The sequence below is a fragment of the Triturus cristatus genome, chromosome 8 (assembly GCF_964204655.1).
Source record: "Triturus cristatus chromosome 8, aTriCri1.1, whole genome shotgun sequence".
NCBI lineage: Eukaryota > Metazoa > Chordata > Amphibia > Caudata > Salamandridae > Triturus > Triturus cristatus.
Window position 1 is genome coordinate 1,621,095,816 of NC_140591.1, and position 15,849 is coordinate 1,621,111,664.

At 31.6% G+C, this 15,849-nt stretch overlaps 12 non-coding genes across 12 annotated transcripts; all 12 read right to left on the minus strand.

Annotated features, from left to right (window-relative positions):
• Positions 1–857: 857 nt before the first annotated feature.
• Positions 858–930, minus strand: TRNAT-CGU (transfer RNA threonine (anticodon CGU)). Its single transcript has one exon. It is a non-coding gene; the product is annotated as a tRNA-Thr (tRNA).
• Positions 931–1,368: 438 nt separating this feature from the next.
• Positions 1,369–1,442, minus strand: TRNAT-AGU (transfer RNA threonine (anticodon AGU)). Its single transcript has one exon. It is a non-coding gene; the product is annotated as a tRNA-Thr (tRNA).
• A 945-nt stretch (positions 1,443–2,387) lies between these two features.
• On the minus strand, positions 2,388–2,461 carry TRNAT-AGU (transfer RNA threonine (anticodon AGU)). Its single transcript has one exon. It is a non-coding gene; the product is annotated as a tRNA-Thr (tRNA).
• A 435-nt stretch (positions 2,462–2,896) lies between these two features.
• TRNAT-CGU (transfer RNA threonine (anticodon CGU)) lies at positions 2,897–2,969 on the minus strand. Its single transcript has one exon. It is a non-coding gene; the product is annotated as a tRNA-Thr (tRNA).
• Positions 2,970–3,407: 438 nt separating this feature from the next.
• Positions 3,408–3,481, minus strand: TRNAA-AGC (transfer RNA alanine (anticodon AGC)). The gene has a single exon. It is a non-coding gene; the product is annotated as a tRNA-Ala (tRNA).
• A 945-nt stretch (positions 3,482–4,426) lies between these two features.
• TRNAT-AGU (transfer RNA threonine (anticodon AGU)) lies at positions 4,427–4,500 on the minus strand. Its single transcript has one exon. It is a non-coding gene; the product is annotated as a tRNA-Thr (tRNA).
• Positions 4,501–6,463: 1,963 nt separating this feature from the next.
• Positions 6,464–6,537, minus strand: TRNAT-AGU (transfer RNA threonine (anticodon AGU)). The gene has a single exon. It is a non-coding gene; the product is annotated as a tRNA-Thr (tRNA).
• A 946-nt stretch (positions 6,538–7,483) lies between these two features.
• On the minus strand, positions 7,484–7,557 carry TRNAT-AGU (transfer RNA threonine (anticodon AGU)). The gene has a single exon. It is a non-coding gene; the product is annotated as a tRNA-Thr (tRNA).
• Positions 7,558–7,991: 434 nt separating this feature from the next.
• On the minus strand, positions 7,992–8,064 carry TRNAT-CGU (transfer RNA threonine (anticodon CGU)). Its single transcript has one exon. It is a non-coding gene; the product is annotated as a tRNA-Thr (tRNA).
• A 2,982-nt stretch (positions 8,065–11,046) lies between these two features.
• On the minus strand, positions 11,047–11,119 carry TRNAT-CGU (transfer RNA threonine (anticodon CGU)). Its single transcript has one exon. It is a non-coding gene; the product is annotated as a tRNA-Thr (tRNA).
• Positions 11,120–13,083: 1,964 nt separating this feature from the next.
• TRNAT-CGU (transfer RNA threonine (anticodon CGU)) lies at positions 13,084–13,156 on the minus strand. The gene has a single exon. It is a non-coding gene; the product is annotated as a tRNA-Thr (tRNA).
• A 1,965-nt stretch (positions 13,157–15,121) lies between these two features.
• On the minus strand, positions 15,122–15,194 carry TRNAT-CGU (transfer RNA threonine (anticodon CGU)). Its single transcript has one exon. It is a non-coding gene; the product is annotated as a tRNA-Thr (tRNA).
• Positions 15,195–15,849: the final 655 nt, after the last annotated feature.

Here is a 15,849-nt window from a genome sequence, read left to right on the forward strand (position 1 = left end):
TAAACAAGCAAGGATTCCTAATCTGTAAACAAGAATAGCTATGTTGTATTACAAAAGAACACATTTTAAACTCAATCCCATATTTTGAATAGTTCATAAATAAGTGTTTGACATATATTCATCAATATTGCTCAAATCTAGGGTTATATTTCATCTGTCTCTTGCTCATTGAAATACCTTTTTGATTTTGCAATCACAGTATTGTTACTATAATATTGAAAACACTTTCAGTTTTTATTAGGTTTAAGATGATCTGTTCAATGGAAAGATAAATCAGACTTTTCTTAATTGAATTGAATCGCAGGACGACTTAATGAAAATAGTTTTTTATTTAAGAATGAGGAAAGCAAGGCACTGCTGAGATTTGAACTCAGGATCTCCTGTTTACTAGACAAGCACTTTAACCAGCTAAGCCACAGCAACCTCTTGAAAATGATTTAAGGAACAGTGTGCCATATGGTGTTCAAGAGAAACCTGAGTTTTTCACTTTCATAATCATTTCTCAGTTCAGAAAACGCACTACTCAAATAGTTTAGACGAGGATACTGATCCTATTCATAAACACCTCATTGATATATTGCTTATCCTGTTCATAAATGTTTTAATCATGCCTTCTTTAAGAATGCATTACTTGAATTCAACTCTAGAATGATTTTTTATCTCTATTTTGCTCTTTGTCACTCTTTTTTCCCTTTTTCATTCAAAGCATTACTTTGAAAATCTTCACAATACCATGTTTTTTTGTTTTTCAATTTAAGATGACCCATTCTAATGTTCACAGAACAACACTTATCTTTTTAAAATGTATTAAACATTTGCGTGATGAAAATTATTTTTACATGTAAGGACCAATAATAAGGTGCTGCTGAGATTTGAACTCAGGATTTCCTGTTTACGAGACAGGCGCTTTAACCACTTAGCCACAGCACCTACTTTAGTGATATAGAAGGGATCATTAATTTAGGATTGGTGATCAAATTCTGTGCCTGTGTTAAAGTGTCTTAATATGTATTCTAATGTTAAATAAGCAAGGATTCCTAATCTATAAACAAGAATAGCTATGTTGTATTAAAAAAGAACACATTTTAAACTCAATCCCATATTTTGAATAGTTCATAAATAAGTGTTTTACATATATTCATCAATATTGCTCAAATCTAGGGTTATATTTCATCTGCCTCTTGCTCATTGAAATACCTTTTTGATTTTGCAATCACAGTATTGTTACTTTAATATTGAAAACACTTTCAGTTTTTATTAGGTTTAAGATGATCTGTTCAACCGAAAGATAAATCAGACTTTTCTAATTTAATTGAATCGCAGGACGAATTAATGAAAATAGTTTTTTATTTAAGAATGAGGAAAGCAAGGCACTGCTGAGATTTGAACTCAGGATCTCCTGTTTACTAGACAGGCGCTTTAACCAGCTAAGCCACAGCACCCTCTTGAAAATGCTTTAAGGAACAGTTTGCCATATGGTGTTCAAGAGAATCCTGAGTTTTTCACTTTCATAATCATTTCTCAGTTCAGAAAACGCTCTACTCAACCACTTTAGACGAGGATACTGATCCTATTGATAAACACCTCATTGATATATTGCTTATCCTGTTCATAAATGTTTTAATTATGCCTTCTTTAAGAATGCATTACTTGATTTCAACTCTAGAATGATTTTTTATCTCTATTTTGCTCTTTGTCACTCTTTTTTCCCTTTTTCATTCAAAGCATTACTTTGAAAATCTTCACAATACCACGTTTTTTTGTTTTTCAATTTAAGATGACCCATTCTAATGTTCACAGAACAACACTTTTCTTTTTAAAATGTATTAAACATTTGCGTGATGAAAATTATTTTTACATGTAAGGACCAATAATAAGGTGCTGCTGAGATTTGAACTCAGGATTTCCTGTGTACGAGACAGGTGCTTTAACCACTTAGCCCTAGCACCTACTTTAGCGATATAGAAGGGATCATTAATTTAGTATTGGTGATCAAATTCTGTGCCTGTGTTAAAGTGTCTTAATATGTATTCTAATGTTAAACAAGCAAGGATTCCTAATCTGTAAACAAGAATAGCTATGTTGTATTAAAAAAGAACACATTTTAAACTCAATCCCATATTTTGAATAGTTCATAAATAAGTGTTTTACATATATTCATCAATATTGCTCAAATCTAGGGTTATATTTCATCCGCCTCTTGCTCATTGAAATACCTTTTTGATTTTGCAATCACAGTATTGTTACTATAATATTGAAAACACTTTCAGTTTTTATTAGGTTTAAGATGATCTGTTCAACCGAAAGATAAATCAGACTTTTCTGATTTAATTGAATCGCAGGACGACTTAATGAAAATAATGTTTTATTTAAGAATGAGGAAAGCAAGGCACTGCTGAGATTTGAACTCAGGATCTCCTGTTTACTAGACAGGCGCTTTAACCAGCTAAGCCACAGCACCCTCTTGAAAACGCGTTAAGGAACAGTTTGCCATATGGTGTTCAAGAGAAACCTGAGTTTTTCACTTTCATAATCATTTCTCAGTTCAGAAAACGCACTACTCAAATAGTTTAGAAGAGGATACTGATCCTATTCATAAACACCTCATTGATATATTACTTATCCTGTTCATAAATGTTTTAATTATGCCTTCTTTAAGAATGCATTACTTGAATTCAACTCTAGAATGAGTTTTTTATCTCTATTTTGCTCTTTGTCACTCTTTTTTCCCTTTTTCATTCAAAGCATTACTTTGAAAATCTTCACAATACCAGGTTTTTTTGTTTTTCAATTTAAGATGACCCATTCCAATGTTCACAGAACAACACTTTTCTTTTTAAAATGTATTAAACATTTGCATGATGAAAATTATTTTTACATGTAAGGACCAATAATAAGGTGCTGCTGAGATTTGAACTCAGGATTTCCTGTTTACGAGACAGGTGCTTTAACCACTTAGCCACAGCACCTATTTTAGTGATACAGAAGGGATCAATAATTTAGTATTCGTGATCAAATTCTGTGCCTGTGTTAAAGTGTCTTAATATGTATTCTAATGTTAAACAAGCAAGGATTCCTAATCTGTAAACAAGAATAGCTATGTTGTATTACAAAAGAACACATTTTAAACTCAATCCCATATTTTGAATAGTTCATAAATAAGTGTTTGACATATATTCATCAATATTGCTCAAATCTAGGGTTATATTTCATCTGCCTCTTGCTCATTGAAATACCTTTTTGATTTTGCAATCACAGTATTGTTACTATAATATTGAAAACACTTTCAGTTTTTATTAGGTTTAAGATGATCTGTTCAACCGAAAGATAAATCAGACTTTTCTAATTTAATTGAATCGCAGGACGAATTAATGAAAATAGTTTTTTATTTAAGAATGAGGAAAGCAAGGCACTGCTGAGATTTGAACTCAGGATCTTCTGTTTGCTAGACAGGCGCTTTAACCAGCTAAGCCACAGCACCCTCTTGAAAATGCTTTAAGGAACAGTTTTCCATATGGTGTTCAAGAGACTCCTGAGTTTTTCACTTTCATAATCATTTCTCAGTTCAGAAAACGCTCTACTCAACTACTTTAGACGAGGATACTGATCCTATTGATAAACACCTCATTGATATATTGCTTATACTGTTCATAAATGTTTTAATGATGCCTTCTTTAAGAATGCATTACTTGAATTCAACTCTAGAATGATTTTTTATCTCTATTTTGCTCTTTGTCACTCTTTTTTCCCTTTTGCATTCAAAGCATTACTTTGAAAATCTTCACAATACCACGTTTTTTTGTTTTCCAATTTAAGATGACCCATTCTAATGTTCACAGAACAACACTTTTCTTTTTAAAATGTATTAAACATTTGCGTGATGAAAATTATTTTTACATGTAAGGACCAATAATAAGGTGCTGCTGAGATTTGAACTCAGGATTTCCTGTTTACGAGACAGGCACTTTAACCACTTTGCCACAGCACCTAGTTTAGTTATGCAGAAGGGATCATTAATTTAGTATTGGTGATCAAATTCTGTGCCTGTGTTAAAGTGTCTTAATATGTATTCTAATGTTAAACAAGCAAGGATTCCTAATCTGTAAACAAGAATAGCTATGTTGTATTAAAAAAGAACACATTTTAAACTCAATCCCATATTTTGAATAGTTCATAAATAAGTGTTTTACATATATTCATCAATATTGCTCAAATCTAGGGTTATATTTCATCTGCCTCTTGCTCATTGAAATACCTTTTTGATTTTGCAATCACAGTATTGTTACTATAATATTGAAAACACTTTCAGTTTTTATTAGGTTTAAGATGATCTGTTCAACCGAAAGATAAATCAGACTTTTCTAATTTAATTGAATCGCAGGACAAATTAATGAAAATAGTTTTTCATTTAAGAATGAGGAAAGCAAGGCACTGCTGAGATTTGAACTCAGGATCTCCTGTTTACTAGACAGGCGCTTTAACCAGCTAAGCCACAGCACCCTCTTACAAATGCTTTAAGGAACAGTTTGCCATATGGTGTTCAAGAGAATCCTGAGTTTTTCACTTTCATAATCATTTCTCAGTTCAGAAAACGCTCTACTCAACTACTTTAGACGAGGATACTGATCCTATTCATAAACACCTCATTGATATATTGCCTATCTTGTTCATAAATGTTTTAATCATGCCTTCTTTAAGAATGCATTACTTGAATTCAACTCTAGAATGATTTTTTATCTCTATTTTGCTCTTTGTCACTCTTTTTTCCCTTTTTCATTCAAAGCATTACTTTGAAAATCTTCACAATACCACGTTTTTTTGTTTTTCAATTTAAGATGACCCATTCTAATGTTCACAGAACAACACTTTTCTTTTTAAAATGTATTAAACATTTGCGTGATGAAAATTATTTTTACATGTAAGGACCAATAATAAGGTGCTGCTGAGATTTGAACTCAGGATTTCCTGTTTACGAGACAGGCACTTTAACCACTTTGCCACAGCACCTAGTTTAGTTATGCAGAAGGGATCATTAATTTAGTATTGGTGATCAAATTCTGTGCCTGTGTTAAAGTGTCTTAATATGTATTCTAATGTTAAACAAGCAAGGATTCCTAATCTGTAAACAAGAATAGCTATGTTGTATTACAAAAGAACACATTTTAAACTCAATCCCATATTTTGAATAGTTCATAAATAAGTGTTTGACATATATTCATCAATATTGCTCAAATCTAGGGTTATATTTCATCTGCCTCTTGCTCATTGAAATACCTTTTTGATTTTGCAATCACAGTATTGTTACTATAATATTGAAAACACTTTCAGTTTTTATTAGGTTTAAGATGATCTGTTCAACCGAAAGATAAATCAGACTTTTCTAATTTAATTGAATCGCTGGACGAATTAATGAAAATAGTTTTTTATTTAAGAATGAGGAAAGCAAGGCACTGCTGAGATTTGAACTCAGGATCTTCTGTTTACTAGACAGGCGCTTTAACCAGCTAAGCCACAGCACCCTCTTGAAAATGCTTTAAGGAACAGTTTGCCATATGGTGTTCAAGAGACTCCTGAGTTTTTCACTTTCATAATAATTTCTCAGTTCAGAAAACGCTCTACTCAACTACTTTAGACGAGGATACTGATCCTATTGATAAACACCTCATTGATATATTGCTTATACTGTTCATAAATGTTTTAATTATGCCTTCTTTAAGAATGCATTACTTGAATTCAACTCTAGAATGATTTTTTATCTCTATTTTGCTCTTTGTCACTTTTTTTCCCTTTTGCATTCAAAGCATTACTTTGAAAATCTTCACAATACCACGTTTTTTTGTTTTTCAATTTAAGATGACCCATTCTAATGTTCACAGAACAACACTTTTCTTTTTAAAATGTATTAAACATTTGCGTGATGAAAATTATTTTTACATGTAAGGACCAATAATAAGGTGCTGCTGAGATTTGAACTCAGGATTTCCTGTTTACGAGACAGGCACTTTAACCACTTTGCCACAGCACCTAGTTTAGTTATGCAGAAGGGGTCATTAATTTAGTATTGGTGATCAAATTCTGTGCCTGTGTTAAAGTGTCTTAATATGTATTCTAATGTTAAACAAGCAAGGATTCCTAATCTGTAAACAAGAATAGCTATGTTGTATTAAAAAAGAACACATTTTAAACTCAATCCCATATTTTGAATAGTTCATAAATAAGTGTTTTACATATATTCATCAATACTGCTCAAATCTAGGGTCATATTTCATCTGCCTATTGCTCATTGAAATACCTTTTTGATTTTGCAATCACAGTATTGTTACAATAATATGGAAAACACTTTTAGTTTTTATTAGGTTTAAGATGATCTGTTCAACCGAAAGATAAATCAGACTTTTCTAATTTAATTGAATCGCAGGACGACTTAATGAAAATAATTTTTTATTTAAGAATGAGGAAAGCAAGGCACTGCTGAGATTTGAACTCAGGATCTCCTGTTTACTAGACAGGTGCTTTAACCAGCTAAGCCACAGCACCCTCTGGAAAATGCTTTAAGGAACAGTTTGCCATATGGTGTTCAAGAGAAACCTGAGTTTTTCACTTTCATAATCATTTCTCAGTTCAGAAAACGCACTACTCAAATAGTTTAGACGAGGATACTGATCCTATTCATAAACACCTCATTGATATATTGCTTATCCTGTTCAGAAATGTTTTAATCATGCCTTCTTTAAGAATGCATTACTTGAATTCAACTCTAGAATGATTTTTTATCTCTATTTTGCTCTTTGTCACTTTTTTTCCCTTTTTCATTCAAAGCATTACTTTGAAAATCTTCACAATACCACGTTTTTTTTGTTTTTCAATTTAAGATGACCCATTCTAATGTTCACAGAACAACACTTTTCTTTTTAAAATGTATTAAACATTTGCGTGATGAAAATTATTTTTACATGTAAGGACCAATAATAAGGTGCTGCTGAGATTTGAACTCAGGATTTCCTGTTTACGAGACAGGCACTTTAACCACTTTGCCACAGCACCTAGTTTAGTTATGCAGAAGGGATCATTAATTTAGTATTGGTGATCAAATTCTGTGCCTGTGTTAAAGTGTCTTAATATGTATTCTAATGTTAAACAAGCAAGGATTTCTAATCTGTAAACAAGAATAGCTATGTTGTATTACAAAAGAACACATTTTAAACTCAATCCCATATTTTGAATAGTTCATAAATAAGCGTTTTACATATATTCATCAATATTGCTCAAATCTAGGGTTATATTTCATCTGCCTCTTGCTCATTGAAATACCTTTTTGATTTTTGCAATCACAGTATTGTTACTATAATATTGAAAACACTTTCAGTTTTTATTAGGTTTAAGATGATCTGTTCAACCGAAAGATAAATCAGACTTTTCTAATTTAATTGAATCGCAGGACGAATTAATGAAAATAGTTTTTTATTTAAGAATGAGGAAAGCAAGGCACTGCTGAGATTTGAACTCAGGATCTCCTGTTTACTAGACAGGCGCTTTAACCAGCTAAGCCACAGCACCCTCTTGAAAACGCGTTAAGGAACAGTTTGCCATATGGTGTTCAAGAGAAACCTGAGTTTTTCACTTTCATAATCATTTCTCAGTTCAGAAAACGCACTACTCAACTACTTTAGACGAGGATACTGATCCTATTGATAAACACCTCATTGATATATTGCTTATCCTGTTCATAAATGTTTTAATTATGCCTTCTTTAAGAATGCATTACTTGAATTCAACTCTAGAATGATTTTTTATCTCTATTTTGCTCTTTGTCACTCTTTTTTCCCTTTTTCATTCAAAGCATTACTTTGAAAATCTTCACAATACCAGGTTTTTTTGTTTTTCAATTTAAGATGACCCATTCAAATGTTCACAGAACAACACTTTTCTTTTTAAAATGTATTAAACATTTGCATGATGAAAATTATTTTTACATGTAAGTACCAATAATAAGGTGCTGCTGAGATTTGAACTCAGGATTTCCTGTTTACGAGACAGGCGCTTTAACCACTTAGCCACAGCACCTATTTTAGTGATACAGAAGGGATCAATAATTTAGTATTCGTGATCAAATTCTGTGCCTGTGTTAAAGTGTCTTCATATGTATTCTAATGTTAAACAAGCAAGGATTCCTAATCTGTAAACAAGAATAGCTATGTTGTATTACAAAAGAACACATTTTAAACTCAATCTCATATTTTGAATAGTTCATAAATAAGTGTTTGACATATATTCATCAATATTGCTCAAATCTAGGGTTATATTTCATCTGCCTCTTGCTCATTGAAATACCTTTTTGATTTTGCAATCACAGTATTGTTACTATAATATTGAAAACACTTTCATTTTTTATTAGGTTTAAGATGATCTGTTCAACCGAAAGATAAATCAGACTTTTTTAATTTAATTGAATCGCAGGACGAATTAATGAAAATAGTTTTTTATTTAAGAATGAGGAAATCAAGGCACTGCTGAGATTTGAACTCAGGATCTCCTGTTTACTAAACAGGTGCTTTAACCAGTTAAGCCACAGCACCCTCTTGAAAATGCTTTAAGGAACAGTTTGCCATATGGTGTTCAAGAGACTCCTGAGTTTTTCACTTTCATAATCATTTCTCAGTTCAGAAAACGCTCTACTCAACTACTTTAGACGAGGATACTGATCCTATTGATAAACACCTCATTGATATATTGCTTATCCTGTTCATAAATGTTTTAATTATGCCTTCTTTAAGAATGCATTACTTGATTTCAACTCTAGAATGAATTTTATCTCTATTTTGCTCTTTGTCACTCTTTTTTCCGTTTTTCATTCAAAGCATTAGTTTGAAAATCTTCACAATAGCACGTTTTTTTGATTTTCAATTTAAGATGACCCATTCTAATGTTCACAGAACAACACTTTTCTTTTTAAAATGTATTAAACATTTGCGTGATGAAAATTATTTTTACATGTAAGGACCAATAATAAGGTGGTGCTGAGATTTGAGCTCAGGATTTCCTGTTTACGAGACAGGCGCTTTAACCACTAAGCCACAGCACCTATTTTAGTGATACAGAAGGGATCATTAATTTAGTATTGGTGATCAAATTCTGTGCCTGTGTTAAAGTGTCTTAATATGTATTCTAATGTTAAACAAGCAAGGATTCCTAATCTGTAAACAAGAATAGCTATGTTGTATTACAAAAGAACACATTTTAAACTCAATCCCATATTTTGAATAGTTCATAAATAAGTGTTTTACATATATTCATCAATATTGCTCAAATCTAGGGTTATATTTCATCTGCCTCTTGCTCATTGAAATACCTTTTTGATTTTGCAATCACAGTATTGTTACTATAATATTGAAAACACTTTCATTTTTTATTAGGTTTAAGATGATCTGTTCAACCGAAAGATAAATCAGACTTTTCTAATTTAATTGAATCGCAGGACGAATTAATGAAAATAGTATTTTATTTAAGAATGAGTAAAGCAAGGCACTGCTGAGATTTGAACTCAGGATCTCCTGTTTACTAAACAGGTGCTTTAACCAGTTAAGCCACAGCACCCTCTTGAAAATGCTTTAAGGAACAGTTTGCCATATGGTGTTCAAGAGACTCCTGAGTTTTTCACTTTCATAATCATTTCTCAGTTCAGAAAACGCTCTACTCAACTACTTTAGACGAGGATACTGATCCTATTGATAAACACCTCATTGATATATTGCTTATCCTGTTCATAAATGTTTTAATTATGCCTTCTTTAAGAATGCATTACTTGATTTCAACTCTAGAATGATTTTTTATCTCTATTTTGCTCTTTGTCACTCTTTTTTCCGTTTTTCATTCAAAGCATTAGTTTGAAAATCTTCACAATAGCACGTTTTTTTGATTTCAATTTAAGATGACCCATTCTAATGTTCACAGAACAACACTTTTCTTTTTAAAATGTATTAAACATTTGCGTGATGAAAATTATTTTTACATGTAAGGACCAATAATAAGGTGGTGCTGAGATTTGAGCTCAGGATTTCCTGTTTACGAGACAGGCGCTTTAACCACTAAGCCACAGCACCTATTTTAGTGATACAGAAGGGATCATTAATTTAGTATTGGTGATCAAATTCTGTGCCTGTGTTAAAGTGTCTTAATATGTATTCTAATGTTAAACAAGCAAGGATTCCTAATCTGTAAACAAGAATAGCTATGTTGTATTACAAAAGAACACATTTTAAACTCAATCCCATATTTTGAATAGTTCATAAATAAGTGTTTTACATATATTCATCAATATTGCTCAAATCTAGGGTTATATTTCATCTGCCTCTTGCTCATTGAAATACCTTTTTGATTTTGCAATCACAGTATTGTTACTATAATGTTGAAAACACTTTCAGTTTTTATTAGGTTTAAGATGTTCTGATCAACCGAAAGATAAATCAGACTTTTCTAATTTAATTGAATCGCAGGACGAATTAATGAAAATAGTATTTTATTTAAGAATGAGTAAAGCAAGGCACTGCTGAGATTTGAACTCAGGCTCTCCTGTTTACTCTACAGGCGCTTTAACCAGCTAAGCCACAGCACCCTCTTAAAAATGCTTTAAGGAACAGTTTGCCATATGGTGTTCAAGAGAATCCTGAGTTTTTCACTTTCATAATCATTTCTCAGTTCAGAAAACGCACTACTCAAATAGTTTAGAAGAGGATACTGATCCTATTCATAAACACCTCATTGATATATTGCTTATCTTGTTCATAAATGTTTTAATCATGCCTTCTTTAAGAATGCATTACTTGAATTCAACTCTAGAATGATTTTTTATCTCTATTTTGCTCTTTGTCACTCTTTTTTCCCTTTTTCATTCAAAGCATTACTTTGAAAATCTTCACAATACCACGTTTTTTTGTTTTTCAATTTAAGATGACCCATTCTAATGTTCACAGAACAACACTTTTCTTTTTAAAATGTATTTAACATTTGCATGATGAAAATTATTTTTACATGTAAGGACCAATAATAAGGTGCTGTTGAGATTTGAACTCAGGATTTCCTGTTTACGAGACAGGTGCTTTAACCACTTAGCCACAGCACCTATTTTAGTGATTCAGAAGGGATCAATAATTTAGTATTCGTGATCAAATTCTGTGCCTGTGTTAAAGTGTCTTAATATGTATTCTAATGTTAAACAAGCAAGGATTCCTAATCTGTAAACAAGAATAGCTATGTTGTATTACAAAAGAACACATTTTAAACTCAATCCCATATTTTGAATAGTTCATAAATAAGTGTTTGACATATATTCATCAATATTGCTCAAATCTAGGGTTATATTTCATCTGCCTCTTGCTCATTGAAATACCTTTTTGATTTTGCAATCACAGTATTGTTACTATAATATTGAAAACACTTTCAGTTTTTATTAGGTTTAAGATGATCTGTTCAACCGAAAGATAAATCAGACTTTTCTAATTTAATTGAATCGCAGGACGAATTAATGAAAATAGTTTTTTATTTAAGAATGAGGAAAGCAAGGCACTGCTGAGATTTGAACTCAGGATCTTCTGTTTACTAGACAGGCGCTTTAACCAGCTAAGCCACAGCACCCTCTTGAAAATGCTTTAAGGAACAGTTTTCCATATGGTGTTCAAGAGACTCCTGAGTTTTTCACTTTCATAATCATTTCTCAGTTCAGAAAACGCTCTACTCAACTACTTTAGACGAGGATACTGATCCTATTGATAAACACCTCATTGATATATTGCTTATACTGTTCATAAATGTTTTAATTATGCCTTCTTTAAGAATGCATTACTTGAATTCAACTCTAGAATGATTTTTTATCTCTATTTTGCTCTTTGTCACTTTTTTTCCCTTTTGCATTCAAAGCATTACTTTGAAAATCTTCACAATACCACGTTTTTTTGTTTTCCAATTTAAGATGACCCATTCTAATGTTCACAGAACAACACTTTTCTTTTTAAAATGTATTAAACATTTGCGTGATGAAAATTATTTTTACATGTAAGGACCAATAATAAGGTGCTGCTGAGATTTGAACTCAGGATTTCCTGTTTACGAGACAGGCACTTTAACCACTTTGCCACAGCACCTAGTTTAGTTATGCAGAAGGGATCATTAATTTAGTATTGGTGATCAAATTCTGTGCCTGTGTTAAAGTGTCTTAATATGTATTCTAATGTTAAACAAGCAAGGATTCCTAATCTGTAAACAAGAATAGCTATGTTGTATTAAAAAAGAACACATTTTAAACTCAATCCCATATTTTGAATAGTTCATAAATAAGTGTTTTACATATATTCATCAATATTGCTCAAATCTAGGGTTATATTTCATCTGCCTCTTGCTCATTGAAATACCTTTTTGATTTTGCAATCACAGTATTGTTACTATAATATTGAAAACACTTTCAGTTTTTATTAGGTTTAAGATGTTCTGTTCAACCGAAAGATAAATCAGACTTTTCTAATTTAATTGAATTGCAGGACGAATTAATGAAAATAGTATTTTATTTAAGAATGTGGAAAGCAAGGCACTGCTGAGATTTGAACTCAGGCTCGCCTATTTACTAGACAGGCGCTTTAACCAGCTAAGCCACAGCACCCTCTTGAAAATGCTTTAGGGAACAGTTTGCCATATGGTGTTCAAGAGAATCCTGAGTTTTTCACTTTCATGATCTTTTCTCAGTTCAGAAAACGCTCTACTCAACTACTTTAGACGAGGATACTGATCCTATTGATAAACACCTCATTGATATATTGCTTATCCTGTTCATAAATGTTTTAATTATGCCTTCTTTAAGAATGCAGTACTTGATTTCAACTCTAGAATGATTTTTTATCTCTATTTTGCTCTTTGTCACTCTTTTTTCCCTTTTTCATTCAAAGCATTACTTTGAAAATCTTCACAATACCACGTTTTTTAGTTTTTCAATTTAAGATGACCCATTCTAATGTTCACAGAACAACACTTTTCATTTTAAAATGTATTAAACATTTGCGTGATGAAAATTATTTTTACATGTAAGGACCAATAATAAGGTGCTGCTGAGATTTGAACTCACGATTTCCTGTTTACGAGACAGGCGCTTTAACCACTTAGCCACAGCACCTACTTTAGTGATACAGAAGGGATCATTAATTTAGTATTGGTGATCAAATTCTGTGCCTGTGTTAAAGTGTCTTAATATGTATTCTAATGTTAAACAAGCAAGGATTCCTAATCTTTAAACAAGAATAGCTATGTTGTATTAAAAAAGAACACATTTTAAACTCAATACCATATTTTGAATAGTTTATAAATAAGTGTTTCATATATATTCATCAATACTGCTCAAATCTAGGGTCATATTTCATCTGCCTATTGCTCATTGAAATACCTTTTTGATTTTGCAATCACACTATTGTTACTATAATATTGAAAACAATTTCAGTTTTAATTAGGTTTAAGATGATCTGTTCAACCGAAAGATAAATCAGACTTTTCTAATTGAATTGAATCGCAGGACGACTTAATGAAAATAGTTTTTTATTTAAGAATGAGGAAAGCAAGGCACTGCTGAGATTTGAACTCAGGATCTCCTGTTTACTCTACAGGCGCTTTAACCAGCTAAGCCACAGCACCCTTTTAAAAATGCTTTAAGGAACAGTTTGCCATATGGTGTTCAAGAGAATCCTGAGTTTTTCACTTTCATAATCATTTCTCAGTTCAGAAAACGCTCTACTCAACTACTTTAGACGAGGATACTGATCCTATTCATAAACACCTCATTGATATATTGCCTATCTTGTTCATAAATGTTTTAATCATGCCTTCTTTAAGAATGCATTACTTGAATTCAACTCTAGAATGATTTTTTATCTCTATTTTGCTCTTTGTCACTCTTTTTTCCCTTTTTCATTCAAAGCATTACTTTGAAAATCTTCACAATACCACGTTTTTTTGTTTTTCAATTTAAGATGACCCATTCTAATGTTCACAGAACAACACTTTTCTTTTTAAAATGTATTAAACATTTGCGTGATGAAAATTATTTTTACATGTAAGGACCAATAATAAGGTGCTGCTGAGATTTGAACTCAGGATTTCCTGTTTACGAGACAGGCACTTTAACCACTTTGCCACAGCACCTAGTTTAGTTATGCAGAAGGGATCATTAATTTAGTATTGGTGATCAAATTCTGTGCCTGTGTTAAAGTGTCTTAATATGTATTCTAATGTTAAACAAGCAAGGATTCCTAATCTGTAAACAAGAATAGCTATGTTGTATTACAAAAGAACACATTTTAAACTCAATCCCATATTTTGAATAGTTCATAAATAATTGTTTTACATATATTCATCAATACTGCTCAAATCTAGGGTCATATTTCATCTGCCTATTGCTCATTGAAATACCTTTTTGATTTTGCAATCACAGTATTGTTACAATAATATTGAAAACACTTTTAGTTTTTATTAGGTTTCAGATGATCTGTTCAACCGAAAGATAAATCAGACTTTTCTAATTTAATTGAATCGCAGGACGACTTAATGAAAATAATTTTTTATTTAAGAATGAGGAAAGCAAAGCACTGCTGAGATTTGAACTCTGGATCTCCTGTTTACTAGACAGGCGCTTTAACCAGCTAAGCCACAGCACCCTCCGGAAAATGCTTTAAGGAACAGTTTGCCATATGGTGTTCAAGAGAAACCTGAGTTTTTCACTTTCATAATTATTTCTCAGTTCAGAAAACGCTCTACTCAACTACTTTAGACGAGGATACTGATCCTATTGATAAACACCTAATTGATATATTGCTTATCCTGTTCATAAATGTTTTAATTATGCCTTCTTTAAGAATGCATTACTTGATTTCAACTCTAGAATGATTTTTTATCTCTATTTTGCTCTTTGTCACTCTTTTTTCCCTTTTTCATTCAAAGCATTACTTTGAAAATCTTCACAATACCACGTTTTTTTGTTTTTCAATTTAAGATGACCCATTCTAATGTTCACAGAACAACACTTTTCTTTTTAAAATGTATTAAACATTTGCGTGATGAAAATTATTTTTACATGTAAGGACCAATAATAAAGTGCTGCTGAGATTTGAACTCAGGATTTCCTGTTTACGAGACAGGCGCTTTAACCACTTAGCCACAGCACCTACTTTAGCGATATAGAAGGGATCATTAATTTAGTATTGGTGATCAAATTCTGTGCCTGTGTTAAAGTGTCTTAATATGTATTCTAATGTTAAACAAGCAAGGATTCCTAATCTGTAAACAAGAATAGCTATGTTGTATTAAAAAAGAACACATTTTAAACTCAATCCCATATTTTGAATAGTTCATAAATAAGTGTTTTACATATATTCATCAATATTGCTCAAATCTAGGGTTATATTTCATCCGCCTCTTGCTCATTGAAATACCTTTTTGATTTTGCAATCACAGTATTGTTACTATAATATTGAAAACACTTTCAGTTTTTATTAGGTTTAAGATGATCTGTTCAACCGAAAGATAAATCAGACTTTTCTAATTTAATTGAATCGCAGGACGAATTAATGAAAATAGTTTTTTATTTAAGAATGAAGAAAGCAAGGCACTGCTGAGATTTGAACTCAGGATCTCCTGTTTACTAGACAGGTGCTTTAACCAGTTAAGCCACAGCACCCTCTTGAAAATGCTTTAAGGAACAGTTTGCCATATGGTGTTCAAGAGACTCCTGAGTTTTTCACTTTCATAATCATTTCTCAGTTCAGAAAACGCTCTACTCAACTACTTTAGACGAGGATACTGATCCTATTGATAAACACC